This window comes from Anopheles cruzii, chromosome 2 (genome assembly GCF_943734635.1).
Source record: "Anopheles cruzii chromosome 2, idAnoCruzAS_RS32_06, whole genome shotgun sequence".
In the NCBI taxonomy this organism is placed as follows: domain Eukaryota; kingdom Metazoa; phylum Arthropoda; class Insecta; order Diptera; family Culicidae; genus Anopheles; species Anopheles cruzii.
The window spans coordinates 3,319,210-3,332,313 of record NC_069144.1 but is presented as its reverse complement, the minus strand read 5'-3'; the positions used below and the strand labels follow the sequence as shown (position 1 = coordinate 3,332,313).

The window sequence follows — 13,104 nt, the reverse complement described above, 5'->3', positions numbered from 1 at the left end:
GCGTGGTGATCGTCGACTCGCCCCGCGATCACTTCGACGAGCTCCACTTCGATTGTGCGGTACACTACTCTCGCTCGCGCTTTTTTCTCTCCCTCTCACTCTCTCTATCTCTTTCTTTTTCTTGTCGAGGACTAATAGCTTTCGCTCTCACTCGTTCGCCACCCTCGCCCAGTATGGCCGAAATTGAATTGAAAGCTTTCGCAGTCAGCGGAGTTTAAACATTTTCCCAATAAACCTGGCGGCCACTTGCTTAAGCCCCAAACCGACTCCGGCCAAACAGCTACAGAGAGAGAGAGAGAGACCCCCTGGGGTAAAAGCTCTCGCCAGACGGGTGCCAAACCCGACGGCCAACCGAGTGGACAGTCTCCGAGTGGACACGCACCAGGTGTACTCGTCGTCGCCGTTGCCGTCGTCGCCGTCGTGGTCGTTTTCGTTTGTCTTCCGCCGTTTTGCGTTGCAATTGTCGCGTAAGTGGCAGCGTAGCGTAAACATCACGTAAAGAAACCCTCCAACAAGGTTAAGGTCTGATCGTCTGAAGAGGCTCCAAAGACTGAGTGGTGGTGACAGAACCGAAACCAACAAAAGAACCACCTCATGTGGCGTGCATGTCGCGGAATGGGAAAAGGAACGTGAAAAGCACGTAAGCTTTTATCCTTTAACAGGCCTTACGAAACCCCAAAAACCCGTTCCGATACGAATATTAGTGCGCTTCGCTTGTGTGTCTGAGTGTGTGCCGTTGTTTGGTTTGGTTTCTTATTGTTTCTGTTGGCTCACCAACACTAAGTTGGCCGCACGAGAAAGCACTGGAAGGCACAAACAACGAATAAGTGAGCAGGGCAGGCATTAGTGAGCGTGAGCCGTGAGGGGTGTGATCGTCTGTGAAGTGATCGCTTCCTTGTGGTGAACGCGCGTCGTACTCACCGTCGTGGCAAGGAGCGGCGTGCGGTGGCTGGGGCCATAGTGGGAGCTAAGTATTTGCGACACACGCTACCCGCAGCTTAGTAGTCACCCTCACCACACAGGTGAGATGAGAGCTGAGAAAGAGAGTGAGCGATACTCACCAGTAGATCGCCTCGGAGCTTTGGAGAGCTTTAGTAGCCCGTGGAGGCACAGCATCGTGATCAGGCTGGAGGATCGCCTCTCAGTTTCTCGCTCGGTCTCCTTCCTCTCACTCACTCGCTTGGCCGCCTTTTCTCACTGCCACTGCTGGCTGCGGGTGTAATCGCGCGCGCGGTGGCCTTCTCGAGTCGGGCACCTCTTTCCCGCACCCTGCCGGCACCTGTCTCTCTCGTTTGCGTTAACTCATTCGGGGCCCGCGCGGTCAGTCCGGCGTCGAACTTCGAAGGCACGAGCTTTCGGGCAGATCTGTGCGGATCAGTTTACGTTTAGCCGTCGTGTCGTTTGGCTCGCGCGAACCGTTCCGTTCTGAAATCGCTGCTGAGCTGCTGTTCTGAGTGTCGGATCGTGAGTGAAAGAGTGATTCGATTGCGAAGAGGGACATTCTTTAACGAAAACTTTAGTGTTGTGTGCAGAACAAGGGACCTACTTAGCGGGTTTTCATCCAGTTTTGGGACACAACCATTGGTTTCGATTCCGGTCTCGTCGTGTTTGAGCCACGATAGAATTAATTTCGAACGGGAATTGGAATTCGACACTCTCAACCTTGCGAGGCAAATTAAGGTCTCCAAAATGAATTAATTGAAAGCCAGCACCATCGACAACGAATCCTACCGAATGGCAAAAACAATTCCGCGGTTGGTTTGTTGTGTTTCGACGTTTTCCCGAAACTTCTTCCATTGCCGAGTCACACAGCGAGTGTTTTTCGGTTCGGATTTTCCTTTGATCGATTCGAAACGCTGTAACGGTGAGCGTGTGCATTTGATTGTTTTTCTTGTTTCACTTTTATTGTTTTCGATTGTCTGTGTGGTGGTGTCCGAATGTTTTTCCTGCAAATTTAAGTACCATAGTCCGATACGGCCGATTTCTTAGCGCCCCAGTTTCATTTTCCCGATCGAAAAGCTAAACGAAAGTGAAACAAACATAGTATAAGGTATAAGTGAAACAAACATATAAGCATAACATAGTAATTCTCGCCAAACACTAATCAACAAATCGATTAAACTCGACGACTGACCAAAGTCAGTGGCTTTGTTTACCAATCCATCATCCAGTGTTTATGCAACTTAACTCATAATAAACGCAAAGGCACGGGATTGGCAAAGCTGCGTGGAGTAATTGCGGAAGTTGAACTTGGCTCGAAATCCGTTAGCTCCTGGCAGCGGCCCCGGCAACTGATTGCTGGTCAGCCAATAAATTGCTGGCAATCTACGAAGGCCCTCGGTTTGTGTTTTTGGTCGGACTACGCGCCTCTCCTATGCCTATTTTGCCAATATTCAACACTACCCACAGTTTGGTTGTTTTTTCAACATTATGCACTCGTTTTGTGGAAGTAAAAACAAGCACGAATGTGAATGAAAAGCAAACAAAATAGCCACAGTTTCACCCTCCGGTGCCGCGGAGAGGAGAGGTTTATTTTCCTCAGCGCACGGAGCGCGGCGTCACGCGGAGGATGCACACGAACGAAAGTGAAAAAAAGTGTATTCACTTTAGAGTGTTCACCGCCGCGGAGATAGAGCGAGAAAAGGAGAAAGAAAACAAAAACGAGAGGAAGAGTGCCACACGCAACAGTGGGCTAGAAAACTCCCGTAGCAATGGACTGAAGGAATTCGTAGAGTACGAAAGTAAGACGCGCACAGGGAGTCAATAAAAAGTGCAAGTAACCGAGTAAGATGTTGAACCGGACGGACGATCCGCTTCGAGGCGTTCGTTGTGGCCGAGGCCACAGAAGAAGCAGAAGAAGTAATTGAAATTATTTAATGAAACGAAATTAGTGGGCACCGGCCAAGGGGAAGCCACGCATTCTTCGCGTGTGGCTGTTTGGTTGGATGCCTAATTTTACCGCCGTTGCAGTTTCAACGAGCGCATAGTGCACTTCGTTCACACTGAAGATGGCGGTCAGCGAACGGCGGTACTGTGGCGTGGCCCCTGGTGCACGCCTAAGTAATGCCCGGAACGAACAAGAGTAGTTCATTTGGGTTTTTAAATTTGGAATATATTTTTGAAAAATTGTTTCCATCAACCTAGAATGACTTCCTAACTGTTGTTTATGGCGCCCAAGAGACAAGGAATTTAGAAAACCTCGGACTCCTCACTTCCATTAGAGCGACTAAATGATGACTGTGGTTTTATGTAATTTAACAGCGCTCCCAGATCGAAGCAACGACCGAACGGCGAAGACAGACGCCTAGCGCGGCACGAGGAGGACCCCGGAGGAGTGGAACCGGCACTTGGCGGTAGGTGCGACGACGTGCGGTGCGTGTTCATGCGCGGTTCCGATCACAGGCTAGAAACGTGTGCGCCGTACGATGATGCAAATTTTCGATTGCCTTCGTAAGAAACTCTAAAGAAATGCCGTCCATTAGGCTGACGGAGAAATAAGCACAATATTAGAACACCTGCGACCCTTGCGATAACGGCATCAAAAGTGCGATAAATGTGTTCCACACTAAGACAATCCACCGTGAAAGTGCCCTCCTTGCCAATCGAGGTGGCAGCAAGTTAAAATAACAAGAGAGCTCGATCGCCAGTCAAGCGACGAACCTATCAATTCGAGAACGGGCCTCTACAGAGTTCAGTGAAGTGTGTTGGAGAGGACTCCCGCATCCCTCGAGCCAGAAGTGCCACTAGGCAGATTTCAGTGAGAGTGAGAAACGGGAAAGAAAAGCCAACCACCGGCCACCGGTTTGGCAATTTGGTGCTGTGACCATCACCAGTAGTCTGGAAGAAAAGAAGTAAAACGTTCGGGGTTGCTTCAATTCGAGTGTTGTGTGTGTGCGCGTGTGATTTGTATGTGTCCCCGCCGATGAAGATAGTGTCTCGCGCTGCAGCAAGATCGCGGTGATTGGGACGAGTGATTTGCTGCTCGTTCGTGTGAATCCCTATCCCCCGGCGTTCGGTTGTGCATTGAACATCGCCGATGTGTAGTTTATTGAGCATTTAACACCCCGAATATAAACGTAAGTTTGCATCTTGTTCTTTCGCTTAATTTACCGTTCGTTTGCCGTTCTTTGCGACACCGCTGATCGTAGCATTAAATTTGATCGGTCGAGCGTTACAACGATCGGACAATTTGATGACGAGGCAAAAGTCTTGCTATCGTTTTTTGTTCATGATATCGGGTAGATCAAAGACGCGAGAACTCTCGGACGAAAACCCAATCCTCCTTTTTACGAACAACGCCTCTTTAAGTCTTCAGAAGGGAACCTCCGGTGATCACAGAGCGCCCCAATGGTCTGGGTTATTGAGAGTGAAAGTTGTTTTCAATACGATGCTCCCCGATGGCGATGATGATGATTGAGGTTTTTTTTCCTTCTCTTGAGCTGAACTGCAGCGGTTGGCGGGGCGTTGTTGGCTTAAGCCTTCCTTGGGCAGTGGCTGGTCGGTTTGTAGCGATTACCGCGCGAGTGTTCCATCTTTGCACATAAATCACGCGCAAAGTGGTTCGCGGCGAATTGGCCTCATCGCAGTTTTGCCGGTTACTTCATTGCTAAATAGAGAGTTTAAAGCTGTGCGAATTTTAGGAGGCAGACAAAGGTAGCCCCGCACTAAATGTAACTAAATTTTAATTACTCATTCAACAACCGGAAAGGCCGAGGCAATTTACTAAAACCAACTTCGTTCATCCGCTCCGCGCAAGGCTGCGTTCTGGCGGCGGTTATGATTTAATTAAATCGAGAAATATTATGAAATCCGTACGGCTCCGTCGCAGGAGGAGACCCCAAAGAAGGGGCCCCTCTTAAGTAACAAGGTGAAAGTTCGTAAACTTGAATTTCGAGCGCCAAGCGCCGGCTACTCGGTGACGGAGGTCGCGCCTGCCGATTGGGCCGGTTGAGTAACATCGCAGTCGCCGCCGTGCACTGGTGGTGGTTACCTAAAATCAGAAATGTGGTGATGATGATGACGTGTGAGACACGACACGTCGGACTCGGAGGCTCGGAAAGAGAAAAACGGTCATCAAGATGCCGTTTTTTCTGGGCCTTCCCCCATATGATGAAAGTCCCGTGCGCTTTGCACCGTAAAGGAAGCCACTAACTATGGCCGCAGAAGGTTTATGTGTGGCAAAAATTTGAATAACAACTGATGTGTGCATCGTAAAATTTGTGAAACACAAAATTTGGAGCTTCAGACGAAGCGAGAAAGCGTGTTCGATGACACAGAATTTAAATTCATAATTTTATGAAGCCACTTGGGGAGGCTCATTTTTTCTCAAACTTTCTCAAACTGGTTGCAAAGTCCGTTAAAACCAACACCCAGATGTTAGTATGAAATCCTTTTAAAATCCCTCCCAATTTGTGCATGTTTTTGGTCCGCGTTAAAGGCTTCCAATACATTAATCTCTCGAACGATTAAACTAATTTCCGAAACACACCTTACCGTGCTCCGTGCACCGGGGGCGAACCTAAGGCGCACAGCCCCCAGGGCGATGTAATCCATCTTTCATTCCGGATTAACACCCTTAATGGGTCCCGTCCGTTCGTAACGCCATTTCGCTTTCGTTCCTGTCTGGCCGCGTGTCTGGAGTTACAAGACATTTTCCAACTTCTTCAGCCCCCGGTGCACGGTCACGATGCTCTGCAGCGGCTTAACGGGCATAAATCATTTGTTATCGATCAGCTCGGGATCTAGCGGAGATTGAAATGCGGACTGACGGAGGCACTGGAGTTTCTGGATCACAACCAGCGCCGGGCAGGGCCGAGGTTAATCAAAATCGGGCGGTTTCTTGGCCCTGCCTCGGTGGCCTCAGTCTGGCAAGAAACCAAAAGAAAACGGTAAAAACGGATTACATTTTGAAAGCTTTTCTCCACAACAACACGGAGTTGGCAGTTCCGAACACAGTTTAGATAATGAAAGTGCTGTGATGGTTAATTTATAGACCCGTTTAAAGCCCAACGAAGCGAGCATTCCTTAGTAATTTCGCACAAGAATTTGTAGCTTTGGGCTTTGGGCATCATTTAACGATAGTCAGAAGTTATTGTTTCCCTTAACCCCCTAAAAGCGGTCAATCAGGCAGCGTGTTTTGAAAATGCTCGAGCGAAGGAATCAAATGGCAAAGAAGAAAAGTGTTGGATTTGTCAAGCAAACGAAACGCACCACTCGATCGGCTCTGAAGCGTTTTCTCTACCCGATAACCGTGGGATCGTGGGATTTTTGTTCCGGTATTGTTGATATCAACCGTTCTGACCGGTTATCGGAACGGCGTTGGCTGCGTGTGTGTATGTTGTGATCCTCAAAACGAGATCACACATACACACATACACACACACACGCAGACCTCTCACCAACCAACTAAGTGGACAGATAAAATGCAAACCACCGGGGATAGAAAATGAAGCGATTTTTTGTGGCCTTCTGAGGAGGCTCTTCAGGTTGTTGCGCTAATTTTATGCAAACGGTGCCAGGTCGGGCCGGTGTCGAGAATCGGGGACCGCATTGGAACTGGGAACAGTTCTTTCGGTTTTGGAGCTCACGTGCCTTCGCGGCAGCACTTGGCTGCACTTTTAGGGCAATTGGATTCGTTTTGATTCCTTGTAGGTGGCGCCTTTAGGGTTCCAAATCGGCGGTACTCGACCGTGAAAGTGTTGCCGTTTTTCATTCGGGGCGATACTGTGCGGGGACCACTCTCCGTCCACCGTAGCGCCGGCACTATCTCGGGACCGGTTCGTTGGATGGCCGCGCGTAGCAACCCGCTCCGAAAGACTCGCCGGCCAACCTTTCGCGATCCGCGATCTCCGCGTGTTGAGAAAAATGTCAGACGTCAGAGAGGCTTGGCCTACGGCTCGGTGGTGGCGCGCCTCACGTTGGCTGGCTGGGCTGGTTTCTCGGTGGTGTTAGTGACGACGGTGGTGGGTGCGACGTTGATTGCAAAATACAGCCTCTTCTTTTTTAAGCCTCCAACCTCTTCGGACTTCGGAGAGGAAAGAAAGAAAGAAAAGCTCGCGAAACATTGAAATCAAGAAAACGTCGCTGTCGTGGCTTGTGGCGTGGCCGTGGATCGCCGACTGGGCCGTGTTAAAAAGTCGGCGGGAAGAAAACGCACCGCTTCGCACCAGCTGTGGGAAGTCGCGCGCCGACTATCGTCCCCCCAAAAAAAAAAAAACATTCCTTGGGCCGGAAACGTATTTGGCCCAAAACCTTCTTCCGAAAAGTCCCCGCCCGACCATGTTTGATGGGGGGCTCGCGTAAAGTGAAAACGAAAGTATCCTCAACCGCAGACCGCAGCATGGATGGGTCTATTTTTGGGTTGCCGGAACGAATCCTCCCGCCGCCAACTGACGTCATCTGGCGAGGTGAATCCGTTACTCGAGATCCGGACCAGAGTTCGGATCGATACAAGGGAGAGACGGCGTTCGTCGGAAACGATCGATAGGGCCAGGTGGCCTTGGGTGGCCAGGGGACAAACATTTGCGCTTGCTCGTAATTTGTTGCAGCGCTTCAAATCGCTCCAGCGTGAGCGGAAAATTAGTTTTCCATTTGTCCAACGATGGAACGGAAAAGCTGGTTTTTCCATTTCATCTTCAACTTGCCGTCTCCGCAGCGGGGGGGTCGCACTCGCCAGGGTGGCCAGGTGGCCCTGGTCAGTGTGGGTAGTGAGAGTGTAAGAAAACAACGACCATGCAATCAAGCGGCGATCGGAGTTGCGTGTAGTGCTTCGCGTTGCCCGACTCCTAAACTGCGCGCCGGCCAATTAAACTTTCTACCTTTGGCCCATGCCATCCCTCGCCCACCATGGACGATGCTCCCCGCGGGGAGAGAGGGCATCCACCATTTGATGAGGAAGATCACTGGTGGCGACGACGACGACGACGACGATGATTCACGGTTTGGTAGTATTTGTAATCCATCTTCCGAGTGGTCCCGGCGCACATCGAGCGGCTCGAAACGTTTCCGTTTCGTTAAGGGGGGTGCGAGAAAGGGATGGAAAGTCGGAGGAAAATCGTGATTCAATTGCACACACCGAGCTACGTTCGATCGATCGATCGCGGATCGATCGAGCGTGAATGAAATCCAAAACTGTGCGCGAAACTCACGGTTTCGGTTTGAAACGTAGCTCGTGGCCGTGTTGCCCTTCTAAGAAGGCACGGGTCTTGGCCGCGGTGCCGGGCAGGGTGCCATCTACCGCGGTCTTCGGAGTGTCTTCTACTTCGGTGATCCTTAAAACTTGTGGTTCTTTTAAACCTTCAAAAAATATTTCCAATCCTTCCGTAATGTTTTTTTTTATAAAGAACTCCATTCAATACAAAAATGTGTAAAATAGTTTCAACAGGTTAGTGGAGTCACCCTTGGAATTTCTTCAAAAGTCACGCGCCAAGTCGCGGCCGTTTTTGCGTGACCGGCGTATACTTTGGCCCGTCGCAAATCACGGTAATGCAGTAAAGTGCATTTTTCCGCTCGGCCGTTTTGTGCAACTGTTTGCTTCGGTTCGATCGATGGGTATTGTTCAACGTTTGTTTTGTTTCGTGCTCGGCCTCGGCTCGATCGGTGTGTGTTGGTTTGGAGCAGCAGGTTTGCAGTGAGGCAATTTTAAGTCAATCAAACTGCATTCGAATGCATTTGTTAATGCAGGTGGCGTCGCGTGCCGAGAAGACACAACAAAAATAACGCTTTACAGCTAATTGAAGATGGGTCTGTTTATTGTAATAAGTTATAATGGGTTGTTCAAATGAAGATTGATGGAACCTTCGCAGAATCGATTGTTGGTTGAAACGAGCAATGCAGGATTAGATGATTAGGAATCGAAGTGATCCTAATGTGATAATTTAAGCAATTTTCTAATCAGCCTTAAAGTATCACAACATTTTCAAAAATTGTATTGTAGATACCAGAAACAAAATGAAATTATGTACCCGTTGTCGGTGTTCATCTGAATTAAGCTTTTCTATGTCACCACGGTGTGCCGATGGTCTCTCTTAGATGCCGAGTAGTCTATAAAATGTAATCATAGTGGGATATTTACATACCCGCCGAGACCGCCAAAGACCGCAAGCTGTGATCCGATCCGAGAAGACAGACTAATTCTCTGCCTCTCTCTTTCTCACTCTCTCTCTCTCTTTCTATGAAACCCGTCGATCAGACGCTGGCTGGCTGGCTGACTGCTGGCTTAAGTTAACGAGTTTTCAAATTAAAGGTGTGGTTTATGGAGTCTGCCGCGAGCCGGGCCGGGCGCGCTTTATGTTGCGCTCTTGTGGCATTTCGCAGACTTGGCCGCCCCGGCTTGGTGTGCCAGAATTGCCTAGGGTGCGACAACTCCTCGATCCGCCTGAGCTGGCAACTTTATTGAAGGCCCCTTTTAGTTTCGCTCCGTTCGCCAGGCGGAGTTTTTTTCTGCACACACACTCAAATTCGCACCAAGCATGAGTGGCGCGTGTATGTGTGTGGATTTTGTGTGAACTTTGCTAACCTTTCCCACTGCCGCTTGCTGGCCATTTTTTTTTGACCCCCCCAATCGAATTGCTTTGTAATATTCCATCGCGCGTGGCGGCTTGACGCGATTTTTCGCGAGAGGCGCGAGTCAACAGACTTTTGACGAATAGCAGTTTTTGGCGAACCAGGAAGATGCTTCCTGAAGCCTGAAGGAAGGCTGCTCATCAGAAGAGAAGAGGCCCCCTGAGAACGGCGCGACCGGTCGTCCATTCTTGTTTGGTTTTCCATTTTTTGGGCAAACCCCGGAGACTTCATTTGTTTATTTGGTTTCGCAAGGCATCGGCTTCATGTGAAGATCGCGGTACGGAGAGTCCTCCGGGAGACGGCCTGACGGTCTGGCCTTTGGGCTAGCGAATTTTACGGCGTAATGTTAACCACTTTATCTTGGATGGCAGTCACACCACTGCCGAAGTATGTGTGCAAAAAATCGATTGCACCCCCGGTTTGATGTTCTTTTGAAGTTTTCAGAGGCGTGAAATGGAGAGGATCCGTGCGACTTTTGGCCTCGGCCTCAAGGCACTCTTGCGCGCGCGCGCGCCGAATCATTCGCGCAATAGGTCAAGTGGTGAGGATGAATGTTTGTCCGTGTATCCGCCGCCGATTGCAGTTTCGGTTTATCCCCACGGGCGACTGATTGACTGACTGATCGGTGTCTGTGCGCCGCCACCTTGTACCGATACACGTACGAATCCGTGCTTCAAGCTCAAACAAATTCGAGCCAAGAAAGGCGTCCTGATTGAACGTATCGCGTTGTTGAGTAATGATAAACAAATGACAAGAAATTAAAAACGAATGACCAACATTAGCCAACGAGCCTGAACTCACCTGTTAGCACACGGAATAATTGGCAAGCCAAGTTTGTCAACACTCGGAACAATTACTGACGATTGTGGTTGCAAAGAAGCATAAAACCCCGATTTATTGCGGTCCATTTCGCGTGGACCGATTGGCGTTTATCTGGTTGCTGCAAAGCGTTTGCCGCAACGTTCTTGAGTCTTGTTTCCCACTTTCGTTGCGGTTGGGTCAACCGATTCGTCCAGCATACGCCCGCTGTCTTGATGTATTTTGCGCAAATAAAACGCTACAATTATAATTTGGGCAATGGCCTCCACCGGTGGACGGTGACAGTTGTTACGCGTTCGGTTGTAATACGCTCCATTAGAGCGCGCGATGCTTTGGATGCATGGGAGCTGCGACTACGGGCGCGATCGCCCATTCGCAAAACCCACAAACCCAGCATTAACCTTAGAAACTGGCCAACAGAGGAAAAAACAAGGCACGTTGAAACAACAGCACAAATGAAACACACTTTGGAGGGTGAAAAAAATACAAAAAAAATGAAAAACAATGCCGCGCCAGCCACAACCACCCAAATTCATCATCATGAGGCCCGGGTGAAAAAGGCCCGACTATTTAACATGAAGACAATTGCATTGCCGTCCTTCAGGCGGGGCGGCCAGAAAGAGAAGGCAGGCTTCGGGTGGCGGGATGGGGTGGTTTTGGGTGGACCGCGCATAGTTGAAAGAACAACCCAAACCGCGGCGCGCCATCGGTGGCCACGGCGGCAATGAATTCTGCTTTCGTCAGCTGGTGTGAGCTGTGCAATGTGTATTGCGCTGGCCGCGGTAGTGTTCGCTGGTACAGTGTGGCGCAAAGCCTTCGTAGCGAGCCGCCGGTGTCCCGGTGCCGCCCGATGGGTTGTATGTTTCAGAATCACCACCGACAGCACCGAACCCGCTTGTTTCATGCTCATTCATTCAAGGGTTTACTACGGTTTCACCGGTTTTCTATTCTGCGCAATACACATGCAGCCTTAGCGTTTGCGTGTGTGTATTTGTTTTGGTGGAGTGTTGCTCCAGTTCTCCAATTCTCCAGGGTGCGATTTTTCGCTTAGATTCCCAAGACAAATTGGCAGATTTGTCCGGCTTTGATTCACTTTCGGTCGGGCTCACATGTTAATGAGCGTCGGTGACAACAATGGGGGGCCAATGGAAAGTAGACGGCGCAGACCCTACGAATGGTACCGTAGTTTTTGGCCTACACTTCATGGACCAGCATGAGCTGATCGGAATTTTCACAAAGCTTGCTGGTGGGAGTCGAGTGACAATGTTTCGGAATTAGCAAAGCTTGCGGAACGAACTGAAACGGCCCAATCGGGCTCATAATACTTTAATCCTTTACAAAAGGATTAGAAGTAAAAACAGCCTACGTATCTTCTGTGTGAGCAGCTTCTGGAAGAACGATAGATAAAACACACATTTTATTGTTTTCCCCCTCGGAACCAATCGGAACGATGCCAGCCGGCTCGTAAAGTAATCTGATGATTTGTCTCTAAATAAAAAAACACATTTCTTTGCGCCATTAGTGCTATTCTGCGCCTATCATCAACATCATCGCCCCCGGCGTGTCCTGGGCTTCGTTTGGTCCGTCGAGTCGAGAACAAAGGCATGGAAGACACAGAACGCGGCATGTGGATTAACTTTTTGGCAACCAAATTAAAAAATTTAATAAAGACGCGCAACGAAAGAGTGATTCATGGGCGGCCAGCCGGGGGCGGGTGGCCAGGCAATTAAGCGAACATTCACGCCACACCACACGGGGCACCGCGGATCGAACGGGACTCTGGGCTTAGTGCGGATTAGGATCGTAAAGTACGATAACATATTTATCGCCGTCCGATGGCCGGCAGCCGGTGGCCCTGCCGGTGTAATGGCCTAGCAAATCGTCCGAGCAGGCAAAGACACTCCAATCGTCCATTGGCCACCCTCAAAGTGAGAACCGTTAAACGGGGAGGAAAAGGAGAACGGATCTAGCGAATTTGGTGGCAGTGCCCCATAAATTGACTTTCGGCAAACCGAGATTACTATGAAATGGGACTCCGCAATCCGAGTATGTTCGATGTTTTAAGCCCCGCGGAGAAGGATGTCGATCGGGGTTCGATGCACGGAATTAAGATAAAGCTGACGGTTGATCCTCTGAGAAGGATTAACGATCGAATCGTGCAGACAGACGGTCAGTCTGATGAAGCAATCATTCGACACGCGCCGCAAGACACGCGGTTGAGGTCAAAAACCAATAAAAAGCGACACACTGTGGATATGTTTCTTATGTTTTTCTTGTCCGCCACGTGTCTTGGGTCAATAATCTACACGTGCTGACGTGTGAACTAGCTTGCGGCATTGTAAAAAGCAACTCACAATGCATTTCGGGAGCCGGATGGCTAGAGAAATATTGTGTTTTTGGGCTCCGTTGCAATTGAGGGTGGCCCATTTATGTGTCCCAACCGAGAACGCCGTTCAATTTCTTAATCTGCGCCGAGCAGACGAAGCGAGTACGTGTTTTCTGATAGATAATTGAGCTTTCCGAAGTCGCGCTGCTGGGTGTTGAAAAGAAGCGCCAAGATGTGCCACAACAACACCAGCTCCACCGACCGACAGCTTCATTGGCAATGGGCCGAGTGGGCCGATTGTTCGGGTTCATGTTTTCCACCCCGTGCACCTACGACCGACGACGGGACGGCGGACAATGAGACTCGCGGCTCTATCGTAACACATTTTCGTGTAC

General features: G+C 49.8%; 1 protein-coding gene across 1 annotated transcript in view; it reads left to right on the top strand.

Moving 5' to 3' along the window:
- The first annotated feature begins 375 nt into the window (after nt 1-375).
- The window catches only part of LOC128269135 (A disintegrin and metalloproteinase with thrombospondin motifs 1), a 76,601-nt gene continuing 63,872 nt past the window's right edge, over nt 376-13,104 (top strand). The window contains exons 1-2 of the mRNA XM_053006508.1: nt 376-467; nt 3,262-4,076. The gene's annotated coding sequence lies outside the window, so the exon portion shown is untranslated. The remainder of the gene's footprint in view (nt 468-3,261; nt 4,077-13,104) is intronic.